The sequence below is a fragment of the Schistocerca cancellata genome, chromosome 5, assembly GCF_023864275.1.
Source record: "Schistocerca cancellata isolate TAMUIC-IGC-003103 chromosome 5, iqSchCanc2.1, whole genome shotgun sequence".
Lineage (NCBI taxonomy): Eukaryota > Metazoa > Arthropoda > Insecta > Orthoptera > Acrididae > Schistocerca > Schistocerca cancellata.
In genome coordinates this window covers 823,430,913-823,452,890 of record NC_064630.1, presented here as the reverse complement: position 1 = coordinate 823,452,890, position 21,978 = coordinate 823,430,913, and positions in this window count along the sequence as shown.

The window sequence follows — 21,978 nt, the reverse complement described above, 5'->3', positions numbered from 1 at the left end:
GACTCAATTTTTGTGTTAATTATTCATTGTGAGGGATCGACCAATGCAATAAAGAAAGAATAGTGCATCCGAATAGAGATATTCGCCTCCCAATATAAGATCCTGTCGTTGCCATAGAAACGTTCCTCGATTTAGAAAGAGAAGGCATAGAACCTATAGTATTTCATAGCGACGCAATTTCTGTGTTAATTCCTTATTGTGTGGGATCGACGGATGCAATAAAGAAGGAATAGTGCATCCGAAAAGAGATACTCGTCTCCTTATATAAGATCCATTCGTTGCCATAGAAACGTTCTTCGATTTAGAAAGAGAAGGCATAGAACCTAAGAAATTTCTTAGCGACGCAATTTCTGTGTTAGTTCGTCATTGTGAGGGATCGACGGATACAATAACGAAGGAATAGTGCATCCGCAAAGAGATACTTGCCTCCCAATGTAAGATCCTGTCGTTGCCTTAGAAACGTTCCTCAATTTAGAAAGAGAAGGCATAGAACCTAAGGTATTTCATAGCGACGCAATTTCTGTGTTAATTCGTCATTGTGAGTTATCGACGGATGCAATAAAGAAGGAATAGTGCATCCGAAAAGAGATACTCGCCTCCTAATATAAGTTCTTGTCGTTGCAATAGAAACGATCCTCGAATTAGAAAGAGAAGGCATAGAACCTATAGTATTTCATAGCGACGGAATTTCAGTGTTAATTCGTCATTGTGAGGTATCGACGGATGCAATAAAGAAGGAATAGTGCATCCGAAAAGAGATACTCGCCTCCCAATATAAGATCCAGTCGTTGCCATTGAAGCGTTCCTCGATTTAGAAAGAGAAGGCATAGAACCCATAGTATTTCATAGTGACGCAATTTCTGTGTTAATTCGTCATTGTGAGGGATCGACGGATGCAATAAAGAAGGAATAGTGTATCCGAACAGAGATACCCGCCTCCCAATAGAAGATCCTGTCGTTGCCATAAAAACGTTCCCCGATTTAGAAAGAGAAGGCATAGAACCTATAGTATTTCATAGCGACGCAATTTCTGTGTTAATTCGTCATTGTAAGGGATCGTCGGATGCAATAAAGAAGGAATAGTGAACCCGAAAAGAGATACTCGTCTTCCAATGGAAGATCATTCCGCTGCCATAGAAACGTTCCTCGATTTAGAAAGAGAAGGCATAGAACCTGTATTATTTCATAGCGACGCAATTTCTGTGTTAATTCGACATTGTGAGGGATCGACGGAGGCAATAAAGAAGGAATAGTGCATCCGCAAAGAGATACTCGCCTCCCAATATATGATCCTGTCGTTGCCATAGAAACGTTCCTCGATTTAGAATGAGAAGGCATAGAACCTATAGTATTTCACAGCGACGCAATTTCTGTGTTAATTCCTTATTGTGCGGGATCGACGGATGCAATAAAGAAGGAATAGTGCATCCGAAAAGAGATACTCGCCTCCCAATATAAGATCCTGTCGTTGCCGTAGAAACGTTCCTCAATTTAGAAAGAGAAGGCATAGAACCTAAGGTGTTTCATAGCGACGCAATTTCTGTGTTAATTCGTCATTGTGAGTTATCGTCGGATGCAATAAAGAAGGAATAGTGCATCCGAAAAGAGATACTCGCCTCCCAATATAAGTTCGTTATGTTGCCATAGAAACGTTCCTGGATTTAGAAAGAGAATGCATAGAACTTAAAGTATTTCATAGCGACACAATTTCTGTGTTAATTCGTCATTGTAAGGGATCGACGGATGCAATAAAGAAGGCATAGTGCACACGAAAAGAGATACTTGTCTCCCAATAGAAGATCATTCCGTTGCCATAGAAACGTTCCTCGATTTAGAAAGAGAAGGCATAGAACCTAAGGTATTTCATACCGACACAATTTCTGTGTTAATTCGTCATTGTGAGTTATCGACGGATGCAATAAAGAAGGAATAGTGCAACCGAAAAGAGATACTCGCCTCCCAATATAAGTTCCTGTCGTTGCCATAGAAACGATCCTTGATTTAGAAAGAGAAGGCATAGAACGTATAGTATTTCATAGCGACGTAATTTCTCTGTTAATTCGTCATTGTGAGGGATCGACGGATGCAATAAAGAAGGAATAGTGCATCCGAAAAGAGATACCGCCTCCCAATATAAGATCCTGTCGTTGCCATAGAAACGTTCCTCGATTGAGAAAGAAAAGGCATAAAACCTATAGTATTTCATAGCGACGCAATTTCTGTGTTAATTCGTCATTGTAAAAAAGATCGACGGATGCAATAAACAAGGAATAGTGCATCCGAAAAGAGATACTCGCCTCCCAATAGAAGAACCTATCGTAGCCACAGAAACGTTCCTCGATTTAGAAAGAGAAGGCATAGAACTTATAGTATTTCATAGCGACGTATTTTCTCTGTTAATTCGTCATTGTGAGGGATCGACGGATGAAATAAAGAAGGAATAGTGCATCCGAAAAGAGATACTCGCCTCCCAATATAAGATACTGTCGTTGCCATAGAAACGTTCCTCGATTGAGAAAGAGAAGGCATAGAACCTATAGTATTTCATAGCGACGCAATTTCTGTGTTAATTCGTCATTGTAAAAAAGTTCGACGGATGCAATAAAGAAGGAATAGTGCATCCGAAAAGAGATACTCGCCTCCCAATAGAAGAACCTATCGTTGCCATAGAAACGTTCCTCGATTTAGAAAGAGAATTCATAGAACTTATAGTATTTCATAGCGACGTAATTTCTCTGTTAATTTGTCATTGTGAGGGATCGACGGATGCAATAAAGAAGGAATAGTGCATCCGAAAAGAAATACTCGCCTCCCAATATAAGATCCTGTCGTTGCCATAGAAACGTTCCTCGATTGAGAAAGAAAAGGCATAGAACCTATAGTATTTCATAGCGACGCAATTTCTGTGTTAATTTGTCATTGTAAGGGATCGACGGATGCAATAAAGAAGGAACAGTGCATCCGAAAAGAGATACTCGTCTCCCAATATGAGATCCTGTCGTTGCCATAGAAACGTTCCTCGATTTAGAAAGAGAAGGCATAGAACATATAGTATTTCATAGCTACGCAATTTCTGTGTTGATACGTCATTGTGAGGGATCGACGGATGCAATAAAGAAGTAATAGTACATCCGAAAAGAGATACTCGCCTCCCAATATAAGATCCTGTCGTTGCCATAGAAACGTTCCTCGAATTAGAAAGAGAAGGCATAGAACCCATAGTATTTCATAGCGACGCAATATCTGTGTTAATTCGTCATTGGGAGGGATCGACGGATGCAATAAAGAAGGAATAGTGTATCCGAAAAGAGACGCTCCCCTCCCAATATAAAATCCTGTAGTTGCCATAGAAACGTTCTTCGATTTCGAAAGAGAAATCATAGAACCTATAGTATTTCATAGGGACGCAATTTCTTTGTTAATTCGTCATTGTGAGTGATTGACGGATGCAATAAAGAAGGAAATGTGCATCCAAAAAGAGATACTCGCCTCCGCTTATAAGAACCTGTCGTTTTCATAGATACGTTCCTCGATTTAGAAAGAGAAGACGTAGAACCTATAGTATTTCATAGCGACGCAATTTCTGTGTTAATTCGTCATTTTGATGGGATCGACGGATGCAATAAAGAAGGAATAGTGCATCCGAAATGAGATACTCGCCTCCCAATATAAGATCCTGTCGTTGCCATTGAAACGTTCGTCGATTCCGAAACAGAATGCATAGAACCTATAGTATTTCATAGCGGCGAAATTTCTGTGTTAATTCGTCATTGGAAGATATCGACTGCGCAATAAAGAAGGAACAGACCATCCGAAAAGAGATACTCGCCTCCTAGTATAAGATTCTGTCGTTGCTATAGAGACGTTCCTCGATTTAGAAAAAGAAGGCATAGAACCCATAGTATTTCATAGCGACGCAATTTCTAAGTTAATTCGTCAGTGTGAGGGATCGACGAATGCAATAAAGAAGGAACAGTGCACCCGAAAAGAGATACTCGTCTCCCAATAGAAGATCATTCCGTTGCCATAGAAACGTTCCTCGAACTAGAAAGAGAAGGCATAGAACCCATAGTATTTCATAGCGACTCAATTTTTGTGTTAATTATTCATTGTGAGGGATCGACCAATGCAATAAAGAAAGAATAGTGCATCCGAATAGAGATATTCGCCTCCCAATATAAGATCCTGTCGTTGCCATAGAAACGTTCCTCGATTTAGAAAGAGAAGGCATAGAACCTATAGTATTTCATAGCGACGCAATTTCTGTGTTAATTCCTTATTGTGTGGGATCGACGGATGCAATAAAGAAGGAATAGTGCATCCGAAAAGAGATACTCGTCTCCTTATATAAGATCCAGTCGTTGCCATTGAAGCGTTCCTCGATTTAGAAAGAGAAGGCATAGAACCCATAGTATTTCATAGTGACGCAATTTCTGTGTTAATTCGTCATTGTGAGGGATCGACGGATGCAATAAAGAAGGAATAGTGTATCCGAACAGAGATACCCGCCTCCCAATAGAAGAACCTGTCGTTGCCATAGAAACGTTCCTCGATTTAGAAAGAGAAGGCATAGAACCCATAGTATTTCATAGCGACGCAATTTCTGTGTTAATTCGTCATTGGGAGGGATCGACGGATGCAATAAAGAAGGAATAGTGTATCCGAAAAGAGACGCTCCACTCCCAATATAAAATCCTGTAGTTGCCATAGAAACGTTCCTCGATTGAGAAAGAGAAGGCATAGAACCTAAGGAATTTCTTAGCGACGCAATTTCTGTGTTAGTTCGTCATTGTGAGGGATCGACGGATACAATAACGAAGGAATAGTGCATCCGCAAAGAGATACTTGCCTCCCAATGTAAGATCCTGTCGTTGCCTTAGGAACGTTCCTCAATTTAGAAAGAGAAGGCATAGAACCTAAGGTATTTCATAGCGACGCAATTTCTGTGTTAATTCGTCATTGTGAGTTATCGACAGATGCAATAAAGAAGGAATAGTGCATCCGAAAAGAGATACTCGCCTCCTAATATAAGTTCTTGTCGTTGCAATAGAAACGATCCTCGAATTAGAAAGAGAAGGCATAGAACCCATAGTATTTCATAGCGACGGAATTTCAGTGTTAATTCGTCATTGTGAGGTATCGACGGATGCAATAAAGAAGGAATAGTGCTTCCGAAAAGAGATACTCGCCTCCCAATATAAGATCCAGTCGTTGCCATTGAAGCGATCCTCGATTTAGAAAGAGAAGGCATAGAACCCATAGTATTTCATAGTGACGCAATTTCTGTGTTAATTCGTCATTGTGAGGGATCGACGGATGCAATAAAGAAGGAATAGTGTATCCGAACAGAGATACCCGCCTCCCAATAGAAGATCCTTTCGTTGCCATAAAAACGTTCCCCGATTTAGAAAGAGAAGGCATAGAACCTATAGTATTTCATAGCGACGCAATTTCTGTGTTAATTCGTCATTGTAAGGGATCGTCGGATGCAATAAAGAAGGAACAGTGAACCCGAAAAGAGATACTCGTTTTCCAATGGAAGATCATTCCGTTGCCATAGAAACGTTCCTCGATTTAGAAAGAGAAGGCATAGAACCTGTATTATTTCATAGCGACGCAATTTCTGTGTTAATTCGTCATTGTGAGGGATCGACGGAGGCAATAAAGAAGGAATAGTGCCTCCGCAAAGAGATACTCGCCTCCCAATATATGATCCTGTCGTTGCCATAGAAACGTTCCTCGATTTAGAAAGAGAAGGCATAGAACCTATAGTATTTCACAGCGACGCAATTTCTGTGTTAATTCCTTATTGTGCGGGATCGACGGATGCAATAAAGAAGGAATAGTGCATCCGAAAAGAGATACTCGCCTCCCAATATAAGATCCTGTCGTTGCCGTAGAAACGTTCCTCAATTTTGAAAGAGACGGCATAGAACCTAAGGTGTTTCATAGCGACGCAATTTCTGTGTTAATTCGTCATTGTGAGTTATCGTCGGATGCAATAAAGAAGGAATAGTGCATCCGAAAAGAGATACTCGCCTCCCTATATAAGTTCGTTCCGTTGCCATAGAAACGTTCCTGGATTTAGAAAGAGAATGCATAGAACTTAAAGTATTTCATAGCGACACAATTTCTGTGTTAATTCGTCATTGTAAGGGATCGACGGATGCAATAAAGAAGGCATAGTGAACACGAAAAGAGATACTTGTCTCCCAATAGAAGATCATTCCGTTGCCATAGAAACGTTCCTCGATTTAGAAAGAGAAGGCACAGAACCTAAGGTATTTCATACCGACACAATTTCTGTGTTAATTCGTCATTGTGAGTTATCGACGGATGCAATAAAGAAGGAATAGTGCAACCGAAAAGAGATACTCGCCTCCCAATATAAGTTCCTGTCGTTGCCATAGAAACGATCCTCGATTTAGAAAGAGAAGGCATAGAACGTATAGTATTTCATAGCGACGTAATTTCTCTGTTAATTCGTCATTGTGAGGGATCGACGGATGCAATAAAGAAGGAATAGTGCATCCGAAAAGAGATACTCGCCTCCCAATATAAGATCCTGTCGTTGCCATAGAAACGTTCCTCGATTGAGAAAGAAAAGGCATAAAACCTATAGTATTTCATAGCGACGCAATTTCTGTGTTAATTCGTCATTGTAAAAAAGATCGACGGATGCAATAAACAAGGAATAGTGCATCCGAAAAGAGATACTCGCCTCCCAATAGAAGAACCTATCGTTGCCACAGAAACGTTCCTCGATTTAGAAAGAGAAGGCATAGAACTTATAGTATTTTATAGCGACGTATTTTCTCTGTTAATTCGTCATTGTGAGGGATCGACGGATGCAATAAAGAAGGAATAGTGCATCCGAAAAGAGATACTCGCCTCCCAATATAAGATACTGTCGTTGCCATAGAAACGTTCCTCGATTGAGAAAGAGAAGGCATAGAACCTATAGTATTTCATAGCGACGCAATTTCTGTGTTAATTCGTCATTGTAAAAAAGTTCGACGGATGCAATAAAGAAGGAATAGTGCATCCGAAAAGAGATACTCGCCTCCCAATAGAAGAACCTATCGTTGCCATAGAAACGTTCCTCGATTTAGAAAGAGAATTCATAGAACTTATAGTATTACATAGCTACGCAATTTCTGTGTTGATACGTCATTGTGAGGGATCGACGGATGCAATAAAGAAGTAATAGTACATCCGAAAAGAGATACTCGCCTCCTAATATAAGTTCTTGTCGTTGCAATAGAAACGATCCTCGAATTCGAAAGAGAAGGCATAGAAACTATAGTAATTCATAGCGACGCAATTTCTGTGTTAATTCGTCATTGTGAGGTATCGACGGATGCAATAAAGAAGGAATAGTGCATCCGAAAAGAGATACTCGCCTCCCAATATAAGATCCAGTCGTTGCCATTGAAACGTTCCTCGATTTAGAAAGAGAAGGCATAGAACACATAGTATTTCATAGCGACGCAATTTCTGTGTTAATTCTTCATTGTGAGGGATCGACGGAGGCAATAAAGAAGGAATAGTGCATCCGCAAAGAGATACTCGCCTCCCAATATAAGATCCTGTCGTTGCCATAGAAACGTTCCTCGATTTAGAAAGAGAAGGCATAGAACCTATAGTATTTCATAGCGACGCAATTTCTGTGTTAATTCCTTATTGTGGGGGATCGACTGATGCAATAAAGAAGGAATAGTGCATCCGAAAAGAGATACTCGCCTCCCAATATAAGATCCTGTCGTTGCCATAGAAACGTTCCTCAATTTAGAAAGAGAAGGCATAGAACCTAAGGTATTTGATAGCGACGCAATTTCTGTGTTAATTCCTAATTCTGCGGGATCGACGGATGCAATAAAGAAACAATAGTGAATCCGAAAAGAGATACTCGCCTCCCAGAATAAGATCCAGTCGTTTCCATAGAAATGTTCCCCGATGTAGAAAGAGAAGGCATAGAACCTAAGGTATTTCATAGCGACGCAATTTCTGTGTTAATTCATTATTGTGAGTTATTGACGGATGCAATAAAGAAGGAATAGTGCATCCGAAAAGAGACACTCACCTCCCAATATAAGTTCGTTCCGTTGCCATAGAAACGGTCCTCGATTTATAAAGAGAATGCATAGAACTTATAGTATTTCATAGCGACGAAATTTCTGTGTTAATTCGTCATTGTGAGGTATCGACGGATGCAATAAAGAAGGAATAGTGCATCCGAAAAGAGATACTCGCCTCCCAATATAAGATACAGTCGTTGCCATTGAAGCGTTCCTCGATTTAGAAAGAGAAGGCATAGAACCCATAGTATTTCATAGTGACGCAATTTCTGTGTTAATTCGTCATTGTGAGGGATCGACGGATGCAATAAAGAAGGAATAGTGTATCCGAACAGAGATACCCGCCTCCCAATAGAAGATCCTTTCGTTGCCATAGAAACGTTCCCCGATTTAGAAAGAGAAGGCATAGAACCTATAGTATTTCATAGCGACGCAATTTCTGTGTTAATTCGTCATTGTAAGGGATCGACGGATGCAATAAAGAAGGAACAGTGAACCCGAAAAGAGATACTCGTCTTCCAATGGGAGATCATTCCGTTGCCATAGAAACGTTCCTCGATTTAGAAAGAGAAGGCATAGAACCTGTATTATTTCATAGCGACGCAATTTCTGTGTTAATTCGTCATTTTGAGGGATCGACGGAGGCAATAAAGCAGGAATAGTGCATCCGCAAAGAGATACTCGCCTCCCAATATATGATCCTGTCGTTGCCATAGAAACGTTCCTCGATTTAGAAAGAGAAGGCATAGAACCTATAGTATTTCATAGCGACGCAATTTCTGTGTTAATTCCTTATTGTGCGGGATCGACGGATGCAATAAAGAAGGAATAGTGCATCCGAAAAGAGATACTCGCCTCCCAATAGAAGATCCTTTCGTTGCCATAGAAACGTTCCCCGATTTAGAAAGAGAAGGCATAGAACCTATAGTATTTCATAGCGACGCAATTTCTGTGTTAATTCGTCATTGTAAGGGATCGACGGATGCAATAAAGAAGGAACAGTGAACCCGAAAAGAGATACTCGTCTTCCAATGGAAGATCATTCCGTTGCCATAGAAACGTTCCTCGATGTAGAAAGAGAAGGCATAGAACCTGTATTATTTCATAGCGACGCAATTTCTGTGTTAATTCGTCATTGTGAGGGATCGACGGAGGCAATAAAGAAGGAATAGTGCATCCGCAAAGAGATACTCGCCTCCCAATATATGATCCTGTCGTTGCCATAGAAACGTTCCTCGATTTAGAAAGAGAAGGCATAGAACCTATAGTATTTCATAGCGACGCAATTTCTGTGTTAATTCCTTATTGTGCGGGATCGACGGATGCAATAAAGAAGGAATAGTGCATCCGAAAAGAGATACTCGCCTCCCAATATAAGATCCTGTCGTTGCCATAGAAACGTTCCTCAATTTAGAAAGAGAAGGCATAGAACCTAAGGTATTTCATAGCGACGCAATTTCTGTGTTAATTCGTCATTGTGAGTTATCGTCGGATGCAATAAAGAAGGAATAGTGCATCCGAAAAGAGACACTCACCTCCCAATATAAGTTCGTTCCGTTGCCATAGAAACGGTCCTCGATTTATAAAGAGAATGCATAGAACCTAAGGAATTTCTTAGCGACGCAATTTCTGTGTTAATTCGTCATTGTTAGGGATCGAGGGATGCCATAAAGAAGGAATAAAGCATCCGAAAATAGATACTCGCCTCCCAATAGAAGATCATGTCGTTGCCATAGTTACGTTCCTCGAATTAGAAAGAGAAGACATAGAACCTATAGTATTTCATAGCGACGCAATATCTGTGTTAATTCGTCATTGTGAGGGATCGACGGATGCAATAAAGAAGGAATAGTGCATCCGAAAAGATATACTCGTCACCCAATATAAGAGCATGTCGTTGCCACAGAAACGTTCCTCGATTTAGAAAGAAAAGGCATAGAACCCATAGTATTTCATAGAGACGCAATTTCTGTGTGAATTCCTAATTCTGCGGGATCGACGGATGCAATAAAGAAACAATAGTGAATCCGAAAAGAGATACTCGCCTCCCAGAATAAGATCCAGTCGTTTCCATAGTAATGTTCCTCGATGTAGAAAGAGAAGGCATAGAACCTAAGGTATTTCATAGCGACGCAATTTCTGTGTTAATTCATCATTGTGAGTTATTGACGGATGCAATAAAGAAGGAATAGTGCATCCGAAAAGAGATACTCGCCTCCCAATATCAGTTCCTGTCGTTGCCATAGAAACGTTCCTCGATTTAGAAAGAGAAGGCATAGAACCTATAGTATTTCATAGCGACGCAATTTCTGTGTTAATTATTCATTGTGAGTTATCGACGGATGCAATAAAGGAGGAATAGTGCATCCGAAAAGAGATACTCGCCTCCTAATATAAGTTCTTGTCGTTGCAATAGAAACGATCCTCGAATTAGAAAGAGAAGGCATAGAACCTATAGTATTTCATAGCGACGCAATTTCTGTGTTAATTCGTCATTGTGAGGTATCGACGGATGCAATAAAGAAGGAATAGTGCATCCGAAAAGAGATACTCGCCTCCCAATATAAGATCCAGTCGTTGCCATTGAAGCGTTCCTCGATTTAGAAAGAGAAGGCATAGAACCCATAGTATTTCATAGTGACGCAATTTCTGTGTTAATTCGTCATTGTGAGGGATCGACGGATGCAATAAAGAAGGAATAGTGTATCCGAACAGAGATACCCGCCTCCCAATAGAAGATCCTTTCGTTGCCATAGAAACGTGCCCCGATTTAGAAAGAGAAGGCATAGAACCAATAGTATTTCATAGCGACGCAATTTCTGTGTTAATTCGTCATTGTAAGGGATCGACGGATGCAATAAAGAAGGAACAGTGAACCCGAAAAGAGATACTCGTCTTCCAATGGAAGATCATTCCGTTGCCATAGAAACGTTCCTCGATTTAGAAAGAGAAGGCATAGAACCTGTATTATTTCATAGCGACGCAATTTCTGTGTTAATTTGTCATTGTGAGGGATCGACGGAGGCAATAAAGAAGGAATAGTGCATCCGCAAAGAGATACTCGCCTCCCAAAATATGATCCTGTCGTTGCCATAGAAACGTTCCTCGATTTAGAAAGAGAAGGCATAGAACCTATAGTATTTCATAGCGACGCAATTTCTGTGTTAATTCCTTATTGTGCGGGATCGACGGATGCAATAAAGAAGGAATAGTGCATCCGAAAAGAGATACTCGCCTCCCAATATAAGATCCTGTCGTTGCCGTAGAAACGTTCCTCAATTTAGAAAGAGAAGGCATAGAACCTAAGGTGTTTCATAGCGACGCAATTTCTGTGTTAATTCGTCATTGTGAGTTATCGTCGGATGCAATAAAGAAGGAATAGTGCATCCGAAAAGAGATACTCGCCTCCCAATATAAGTTCGTTCCGTTGCCATAGAAACGTTCCTGGATTTAGAAAGAGAATGCATAGAACTTAAAGTATTTCATAGCGACACAATTTCTGTGTTAATTCGTCATTGTAAGGGATCGACGAATGCAATAAAGAAGGCATTGTGCACACGAAAAGAGATACTCGTCTCCCAATAGAAGATCACTCCGTTGCCATAGAAACGTTCCTCGATTTAGAAAGAGAAGGCATAGAACCTAAGGTATTTCATAGCGACACAATTTCTGTGTTAATTCGTCATTGTGAGTTATCGACGGATGCAATAAAGAAGGAATAGTGCATCCGAAAAGAGATACTTGCCTCCCAATATCAGTTCCTGTCGTTTCCATAGAAACGTTCCTCGATTTAGAAAGAGATGGCATAGAACCTATAGTATTTCATAGCGACGCAATTTCTGTGTTAATTCCTTATTGTGCGGGATCGACGGATGCAATAAAGAAGGAACAGTGCATCCGAAAAGAGATACTCGTCTCCAAATATGAGATCCTGTCGTTGCCATAGAAACGTTCCTCGATTTAGAAAGAGAAGGCATAGAACATACAGTATTTCATAGCGACGCAATTTCTTTGTTGATACGTCATTGTGAGGGATCGACGGATGCAATAAAGAAGGAATAGTGCATCCGAAAAGAGATACTCGCCTCCCAATATAAGATCCTGCCGTTGCCATAGAAACGTTCCTCGATTTAGAAAGAGAAGGCAGAGAACATAAGGTATTTCATAGCGACGCAATTTCTGTGTTAATTTTTCATTGTAAGGGATCGACGAATCCAATAAAGAAGGAACAGTGCACCCGAAAAGAGATACTCGTCTCCCAATAGAAGATCATTCCGTTGCCATAGAAACGTTCCTCGAATTAGAAAGATAAGGCATAGAACCCATAGTATTTCATAGCGACGCAATTTTTGTGTTAATTCGACATTGTGAGGGATCGACAAATGCAATAAAGAAGGGATAGTGCATCCGAATAGAGATATTCGCCTCCCAATATAAGATCCTGTCGTTGCCATAGAAACGTTCCTCGATTTAGAAAGAGAAGGCATAGAACCCATAGTATTTCATAGCGACGCAATTTCTGTGTTAATTCCTTATTGTGTGGGATCGACGGATGCAATAAAGAAGGAATAGTGCATCCGAAAAGACATACTCGTCTCCTTATATATGATCCAGTCGTTGCCATAGAAACGTTCCTCGATTTAGAAAGAGAAGGCATAGAACCTAATTAATTTCTTAGCGACGCAATTTCTGTGTTAATTCGTCATTGTGAGTTATCGACGGATGCAATAAAGAAGGAACAGTGCAACCGAAAAGAGATACTCGCCTCCCAATATAAGATCTTGTCGTTGCCATTTAAACGTTCCTCGATTTAGAAAGAGAAGGCATTGAACCTATAGTATTTCATAGCGACGCAATTTCTGTGTTAATTCGTCATTGTTAGGGATCGAGGGATGCCATAAGGAAGGAATAAAGCATCCGAAAATAGATACTCGCCTCCCAATAGAAGATCATGTCGTTGCCATAGTTACGTTCCTCGAATTAGAAAGAGAAGACATAGAACCTATAGTATTTCATAGCGACGCAATATCTGTGTTAAGTCATTGTGAGGGATCGACGGATGCAATAAAGAAGGAATAGTGCATCCGAAAAGATATACTCGTCACCCAATATAAGAGCTTGTCGTTGCCACAGAAACGTTCCTCGATTTAGAAAGAAAAGGCATAGAACCCATAGTATTTCATAGAGACGCAATTTCTGTGTGAAGTCCTAATTCTGCGGGATCGACGGATGCAATAAAGAAACAATAGTGAATCCGAAAAGAGATACTCGCCTCCCAGAATAAGATCCAGTCGTTTCCATAGTAATATTCCTCGATGTAGAAAGAGAAGGCATAGAACCTAAGGTATTTCATAGCGACGCTATTTCTGTGTTAATTCATCATTGTGAGTTATTGACGGATGCAATAAAGAAGGAATAGTGCATCCGAAAAGAGATACTCGCCTCCCAATATCAGTTCCTGTCGTTGCCATAGAAACGTTCCTCGATTTAGAAAGAGAAGGCATAGAACCTATAGTATTTCATAGCGACGCAATTTCTGTGTTAATTCTTCATTGTGAGTTATCGACGGATGCAATAAAGGAGGAATAGTGCATCCGAAAAGAGATACTCGCCTCCTAATATAAGTTCTTGTCGTTGCAATAGAAACGATCCTCGAATTAGAAAGAGAAGTCATAGAACCTATAGTATTTCATAGCGACGCAATTTCTGTGTTAATTCGTCATTGTGAGGTATCGACGGATGCAATAAAGAAGGAATAGTGCATCCGAAAAGAGACACTCGCCTCCCAATATAAGATCCAGTCGTTGCCATTGAAGCGTTCCTCGATTTAGAAAGAGAAGGCATAGAACCCATAGTATTTCATAGTGACGCAATTTCTGTGTTAATTCGTCATTGTGAGGGATCGACGGATGCAATAAAGAAGGAATAGTGTATCCGAACAGAGATACCCGCCTCCCAATAGAAGATCCTGTCGTTGCCATAGAAACGTTCCCCGATTTAGAAAGAGAAGGCATAGAACCCATAGTATTTCATAGCGACGCAATTTCTGTGTTAATTCGTCATTGTAAGGGATCGACGGATTCAATAAAGAAGGAACAGTGAACCCGAAAAGAGATACTCGTCTTCCAATGGAAGATCATTCCGTTGCCATAGAAACGTTCCTCGATTTAGAAAGAGAAGGCATAGAACCTGTATTATTTCATAGCGACGCAATTTCTGTGTTAATTCGTCATTGTGAGGGATCGACAGAGGCAATAAAGAAGGAATAGTGCATCCGCAAAGAGATACTCGCCTCCCAGTATATGATCCTGTCGTTGCCATAGAAACGTTCCTCGATTTAGAAAGAGAAGGCACAGAACCTATAGTATTTCATAGCGACGCAATTTCTGTGTTAATTCCTTATTGTGCGGGATCGACGGATGCAATAAAGAAGGAATAGTGCATCCGAAAAGAGATACTCGCCTCCCAATATAAGATCCTGTCGTTGCCGTAGAAACGTTCCTCAATTTAGAAAGAGAAGGCATAGAACCTAAGGTGTTTCATAGCGACGCAATTTCTGTGTTAATTCGTCATTGTGAGTTATCGTCGGATGCAATAAAGAAGGAATAGTACATCCGAAAAGAGATACTCGCCTCCCAATATAAGTTCGTTCCGTTGCCATAGAAACGTTCCTGGATTTAGAAAGAGAATGCATAGAACTTAAAGTATTTCATAGCGACACAATTTCTGTGTTAATTCGTCATTGTAAGGGATCGACGGATGCAATAAAGAAGGCATAGTGCACACGAAAAGAGATACTCGTCTCCCAATAGAAGATCATTCCGTTGCCATAGAAACGTTCCTCGATTTAGAAAGAGAAGGCATAGAACCTAAGGTATTTCATAGCGACACAATTTCTGTGTTAATTCGTCATTGTGAGTTATCGACGGATGCAATAAAGAAGGAATAGTGCAACCGAAAAGAGATACTCGCCTCCCAATATAAGTTCCTGTCGTTGCCATAGAAACGATCCTCGATTTAGAAAGAGAAGGCATAGAACGTATAATATTTCATAGCGACGTAATTTCTCTGTTAATTCGTCATTGTGAGGGATCGACGGATGCAATAAAGAAGGAATAGTGCATCCGAAAAGAGATACACGCCTCCCAATATAAGATCCTGTCGTTGCCATAGAAACGTTCCTCGATTGAGAAAGAAAAGGCATAAAACCTATAGTATTTCATAGCGACGCAATTTCTGTGTTAATTCGTCATTGTAAAAAAGATCGACGGATGCAATAAAGAAGGAATAGTGCATCCGAAAAGAGATACTCGCCTCCCAATAGAAGAACCTATCGTTGCCATAGAAAAGTTCCTCGATTTAGAAAGAGAAGGCATAGAACTTATAGTATTTCATAGCGACGTATTTTCTCTGTTAATTCGTCATTGTGAGGGATCGACGGATGCAATAAAGAAGGAATAGTGCATCCGAAAAGAGATACTCGCCTCCCAATATAAGATACTGTCGTTGCCATAGAAACGTTCCTCGATTGAGAAAGAGAAGGCATAGAACCTATAGTATTTCATAGCGACGCAATTTCTGTGTTAATTCGTCATTGTAAAAAAGTTCGACGGATGCAATAAAGAAGGAATAGTGCATCCGAAAAGAGATACTCGCCTCCCAATAGAAGAACCTATCGTTGCCATAGAAACGTTCCTCGATTTAGAAAGAGAATTCATAGAACTTATAGTATTTCATAGCGACGTAATTTCTCTGTTAATTCGTCATTGTGAGGGATCGACGGATGCAATAAAGAAGGAATAGTGCATCCGAAAAGAAATACTCGCCTCCCAATATAAGATCCTGTCGTTGCCATAGAAACGTTCCTCGATTGAGAAAGAAAAGGCATAGAACCTATAGTATTTCATAGCGACGCAATTTCTGTGTTAATTTGTCATTGTAAGGGATCGACGGATGCAATAAAGAAGGAACAGTGCATCCGAAAAGAGATACTCGTCTCCCAATATGAGATCCTGTCGTTGCCATAGAAACGTTCCTCGATTTAGAAAGAGAAGGCATAGAACATATAGTACTTCATAGCTACGCAATTTCTGTGTTGATAAGTCATTGTGAGGGATCGACGGATGCAATAAAGAAGTAATAGTGCATCCGAAAAGAGATACTCGCCTCCCAATATAAGATCCTGTCGTTGCCATAGAAACGTTCCTCGATTTAGAAAGAGAAGGCAGAGAACATAAGGTATTTCATAGCGACGCAATTTCTGTGTTAATTTGTCATTGTAAGGGATCGACGAATCCAATAAAGAAGGAACAGTGCACCCGAAAAGAGATACTCGTCTCCCAATAGAAGATCATTCCGTTGCCATAGAAACGTTCCTCGAATTAGAAAGAGAAGGCATAGAACCCATAGTATTTCATAGCGACGCAATTTTTGTGTTAATTCGACATTGTGAGGGATCGACAAATGCAATAAAGAAGGGATAGTGCATCCGAATAGAGATATTCGCCTCCCAATATAAGATCCTGTCGTTGCCATAGAAACGTTCCTCGATTTGGAAAGAGAAGGCATAGAACCCATAGTATTTCATAGCGACGCAATTTCTGTGTTAATTCCTTATTGTGTGGGATCGACGGATGCAATAAAGAAGGAATAGTGCATCCGAAAAGACATACTCGTCTCCTTATATATGATCCAGTCGTTGCCATAGAAACGTTCCTCGATTTAGAAAGAGAAGGCATAGAACCTAATTAATTTCTTAGCGACGCAATTTCTGTGTTAATTCGTCATTGTGAGTTATCGACGGATGCAATAAAGAAGGAACAGTGCAACCGAAAAGAGATACTCGCCTCCCAATATAAGATGTTGTCGTTGCCATTTAAACGTTCCTCGATTTAGAAAGAGAAGGCATTGAACCTATAGTATTTCATAGGGACGCAATTTCTGTGTTAATTCGTCATTGTTAGGGATCGAGGGATGCCATAAGGAAGGAATAAAGCATCCGAAAATAGATACTCGCCTCCCAATAGAAGATCATGTCGTTGCCATAGTTACGTTCCTCGAATTAGAAAGAGAAGACATAGAACCTATAGTATTTCATAGCGACGCAATATCTGTGTTAAGTCATTGTGAGGGATCGACGGATGCAATAAAGAAGGAATAGTGCATCCGAAAAGATATACTCGTCACCCAATATAAGAGCTTGTCGTTGCCACAGAAACGTTATTCGATTTAGAAAGAAAAGGCATAGAACCCATAGTATTTCATAGAGACGCAATTTCTGTGTGAAGTCCTAATTCTGCGGGATCGACGGATGCAATAAAGAAACAATAGTGAATCCGAAAAGAGATACTCGCCTCCCAGAATAAGATCCAGTCGTTTCCATAGTAATATTCCTCGATGTAGAAAGAGAAGGCATAGAACCTAAGGTATTTCATAGCGACGCTATTTCTGTGTTAATTCATCATTGTGAGTTATTGACGGATGCAATAAAGAAGGAATAGTGCATCCGAAAAGAGATACTCGCCTCCCAATATCAGTTCCTGTCGTTGCCATAGAAACGTTCCTCGATTTAGAAAGAGAAGGCATAGAACCTATAGTATTTCATAGCGACGCAATTTCTGTGTTAATTCTTCATTGTGAGTTATCGACGGATGCAATAAAGGAGGAATAGTGCATCCGAAAAGAGATACTCGCCTCCTAATATAAGTTCTTGTCGTTGCAATAGAAACGATCCTCGAATTAGAAAGAGAAGTCATAGAACCTATAGTATTTCATAGCGACGCAATTTCTGTGTTAATTCGTCATTGTGAGGTATCGACGGATGCAATAAAGAAGGAATAGTGCATCCGAAAAGAGACACTCGCCTCCCAATATAAGATCCAGTCGTTGCCATTGAAGCGTTCCTCGATTTAGAAAGAGAAGGCATCGAACCCATAGTATTTCATAGTGACGCAATTTCTGTGTTAATTCGTCATTGTGAGGGATCGACGGATGCAATAAAGAAGGAATAGTGTATCCGAACAGAGATACCCGCCTCCCAATAGAAGATACTGTCGTTGCCATAGAAACGTTCCCCGATTTAGAAAGAGAAGGCATAGAACCCATAGTATTTCATAGCGACGCAATTTCTGTGTTAATTCGTCATTGTAAGGGATCGACGGATTCAATAATGAAGGAACAGTGAACCCGAAAAGAGATACTCGTCTTCCAAGGAAGATCATTCCGTTGCCATAGAAACGTTCCTCGATTTAGAAAGAGAAGGCATAGAACCTGTATTATTTCATAGCGACGCAATTTCTGTGTTAATTCGTCATTGTGAGGGATCGACAGAGGCAATAAAGAAGGAATAGTGCATCCGCAAAGAGATACTCGCCTCCCAGTATATGATCCTGTCGTTGCCATAGAAACGTTCCTCGATTTAGAAAGAGAAGGCACAGAACCTATAGTATTTCATAGCGACGCAATTTCTGTGTTAATTCCTTATTGTGCGGGATCGACGGATGCAATAAAGAAGGAATAGTGCATCCGAAAAGAGATACTCGCCTCCCAATATAAGATCCTGTCGTTGCCGTAGAAACGTTCCTCAATTTAGAAAGAGAAGGCATAGAACCTAAGGTGTTTCATAGCGACGCAATTTCTGTGTTAATTCGTCATTGTGAGTTATCGTCGGATGCAATAAAGAAGGAATAGTGCATCCGAAAAGAGATACTCGCCTCCCAATATAAGTTCGTTCCGTTGCCATAGAAACGTTCCTGGATTTAGAAAGAGAATGCATAGAACTTAAAGTATTTCATAGCGACACAATTTCTGTGTTAATTCGTCATTGTAAGGGATCGACGTATGCAATAAAGAAGGCATAGTGCACACGAAAAGAGATACTCGTCTCCCAATAGAAGATCATTCCGTTGCCATAGAAACGTTCCTCGATTTAGAAAGAGAAGGCATAGAACCTAAGGTATTTCATAGCGACACAATTTCTGTGTTAATTCGTCATTGTGAGTTATCGACGGATGCAATAAAGAAGGAATAGTGCAACCGAAAAGAGATACTCGCCTCCCAATATAAGTTTCTGTCGTTGCCATAGAAACGATCCTCGATTTAGAAAGAGAAGGCATAGAACGTATAGTATTTCATAGCGACGTAATTTCTCTGTTAATTCGTCATTGTGAGGGAGCGACGGATGCAATAAAGAAGGAATAGTGCATCCGAAAAGAGATACACGCCTCCCAATATAAGATCCTGTCGTTGCCATAGAAACGTTCCTCGATTGAGAAAGAAAAGGCATAAAACCTATAGTATTTCATAGCGACGCAATTTCTGTGTTAATTCGTCATTGTAAAAAAGATCGACGGATGCAATAAAGAAGGAATAGTGCATCCGAAAAGAGATACTCGCCTCCCAATAGAAGAACCTATCGTTGCCATAGAAAAGTTCCTCGATTTAGAAAGAGAAGGCATAGAACTTATAGTATTTCATAGCGACGTATTTTCTCTGTTAATTCGTCATTGTGAGGGATCGACGGATGCAATAAAGAAGGAATAGTGCATCCGAAAAGAGATACTCGCCTCCCAATATAAGATACTGTCGTTGCCATAGAAACGTTCCTCGATTGAGAAAGAGAAGGCATAGAACCTATAGTATTTCATAGCGACGCAATTTCTGTGTTAATTCGTCATTGTAAAAAAGTTCGACGGATGCAATAAAGAAGGAATAGTGCATCCGAAAAGAGATACTCGCCTCCCAATAGAAGAACCTATCGTTGCCATAGAAACGTTCCTCGATTTAGAAAGAGAATTCATAGAACTTATAGTATTTCATAGCGACGTAATTTCTCTGTTAATTCGTCATTGTGAGGGATCGACGGATGCAATAAAGAAGGAATAGTGCATCCGAAAAGAAATACTCGCCTCCCAATATAAGATCCTGTCGTTGCCATAGAAACGTTCCTCGATTGAGAAAGAAAAGGCATAGAACCTATAGTATTTCATAGCGACGCAATTTCTGTGTTAATTTGTCATTGTAAGGGATCAACGGATGCAATAAAGAAGGAACAGTGCATCCGAAAAGAGATACTCGTCTCCCAATATGAGATCCTGTCGTTGCCATAGAAACGTTCCTCGATTTAGAAAGAGAAGGCATAGAACATATAGTACTTCATAGCTACGCAATTTCTGTGTTGATAAGTCATTGTGAGGGATCGACGGATGCAATAAAGAAGTAATAGTGCATCCGAAAAGAGATACTCGCCTCCCAATATAAGATCCTGTCGTTGCCATAGAAACGTTCCTCGATTTAGAAAGAGAAGGCAGAGAACATAAGGTATTTCATAGCGACGCAATTTCTGTGTTAATTTGTCATTGTAAGGGATCGACGAATCCAATAAAGAAGGAACAGTGCACCCGAAAAGAGATACTCGTCTCCCAATAGAAGATCATTCCGTTGCCATAGAAACGTTCCTCGAATTAGAAAGAGAAGGCATAGAACCCATAGTATTTCATAGCGACGCAATTTTTGTGTTAATTCGACATTGTGAGGGATCGACAAATGCAATAAAGAAGGGATAGTGCATCCGAATAGAGATATTCGCCTCCCAATATAAGATCCAATCGTTGCCATAGAAACGTTCCTCGATTTAGAAAGAGAAGGCATAGAACCCATAGTATTTCATAGCGACGCAATTTCTGTGTTAATTCCTTATTGTGTGGGATCGACGGATGCAATAAAGAAGGAATAGTGCATCCGAAAAGACATACTCGTCTCCTTATATATGATCCAGTCGTTGCCATAGAAACGTTCCTCGATTTAGAAAGAGAAGGCATAGAACCTAATTAATTTCTTAGCGACGCAATTTCTGTGTTAATTCGTCATTGTGAGTTATCGACGGATGCAATAAAGAAGGAACAGTGCAACCGAAAAGAGATACTCGCCTCCCAATATAAGATGTTGTCGTTGCCATTTAAACGTTCATCGATTTAGAAAGAGAAGGCATTGAACCTATAGTATTTCATAGCGACGCAATTTCTGTGTTAATTCGTCATTGTTAGGGATCGAGGGATGCCATAAGGAAGGAATAAAGCATCCGAAAATAGATACTCGCCTCCCAATAGAAGATCATGTCGTTGCCACAGTTACGTTCCTCGAATTAGAAAGAGAAGACATAGAACCTATAGTATTTCATAGCGACGCAATATCTGTGTTAAGTCATTGTGAGGGATCGACGGATGCAATAAAGAAGGAATAGTGCATCCGAAAAGATATACTCGTCACCCAATATAAGAGCTTGTCGTTGCCACAGAAACGTTATTCGATTTAGAAAGAAAAGGCATAGAACCCATAGTATTTCATAGAGACGCAATTTCTGTGTGAAGTCCTAATTCTGCGGGATCGACGGATGCAATAAAGAAACAATAGTGAATCCGAAAAGAGATACTCGCCTCCCAGAATAAGATCCAGTCGTTTCCATAGTAATATTCCTCGATGTAGAAAGAGAAGGCATAGAACCTAAGGTATTTCATAGCGACGCTATTTCTGTGTTAATTCATCATTGTGAGTTATTGACGGATGCAATAAAGAAGGAATAGTGCATCCGAAAAGAGATACTCACCTCCCAATATCAGTTCCTGTCGTTGCCATAGAAACGTTCCTCGATTTAGAAAGAGAAGGCATAGAACCTATAGTATTTCATAGCGACGCAATTTCTGTGTTAATTCTTCATTGTGAGTTATCGACGGATGCAATAAAGGAGGAATAGTGCATCCGAAAAGAGATACTCGCCTCCTAATATAAGTTCTTGTCGTTGCAATAGAAACGATCCTCGAATTAGAAAGAGAAGTCATAGAACCTATAGTATTTCATAGCGACGCAATTTCTGTGTTAATTCGTCATTGTGAGGTATCGACGG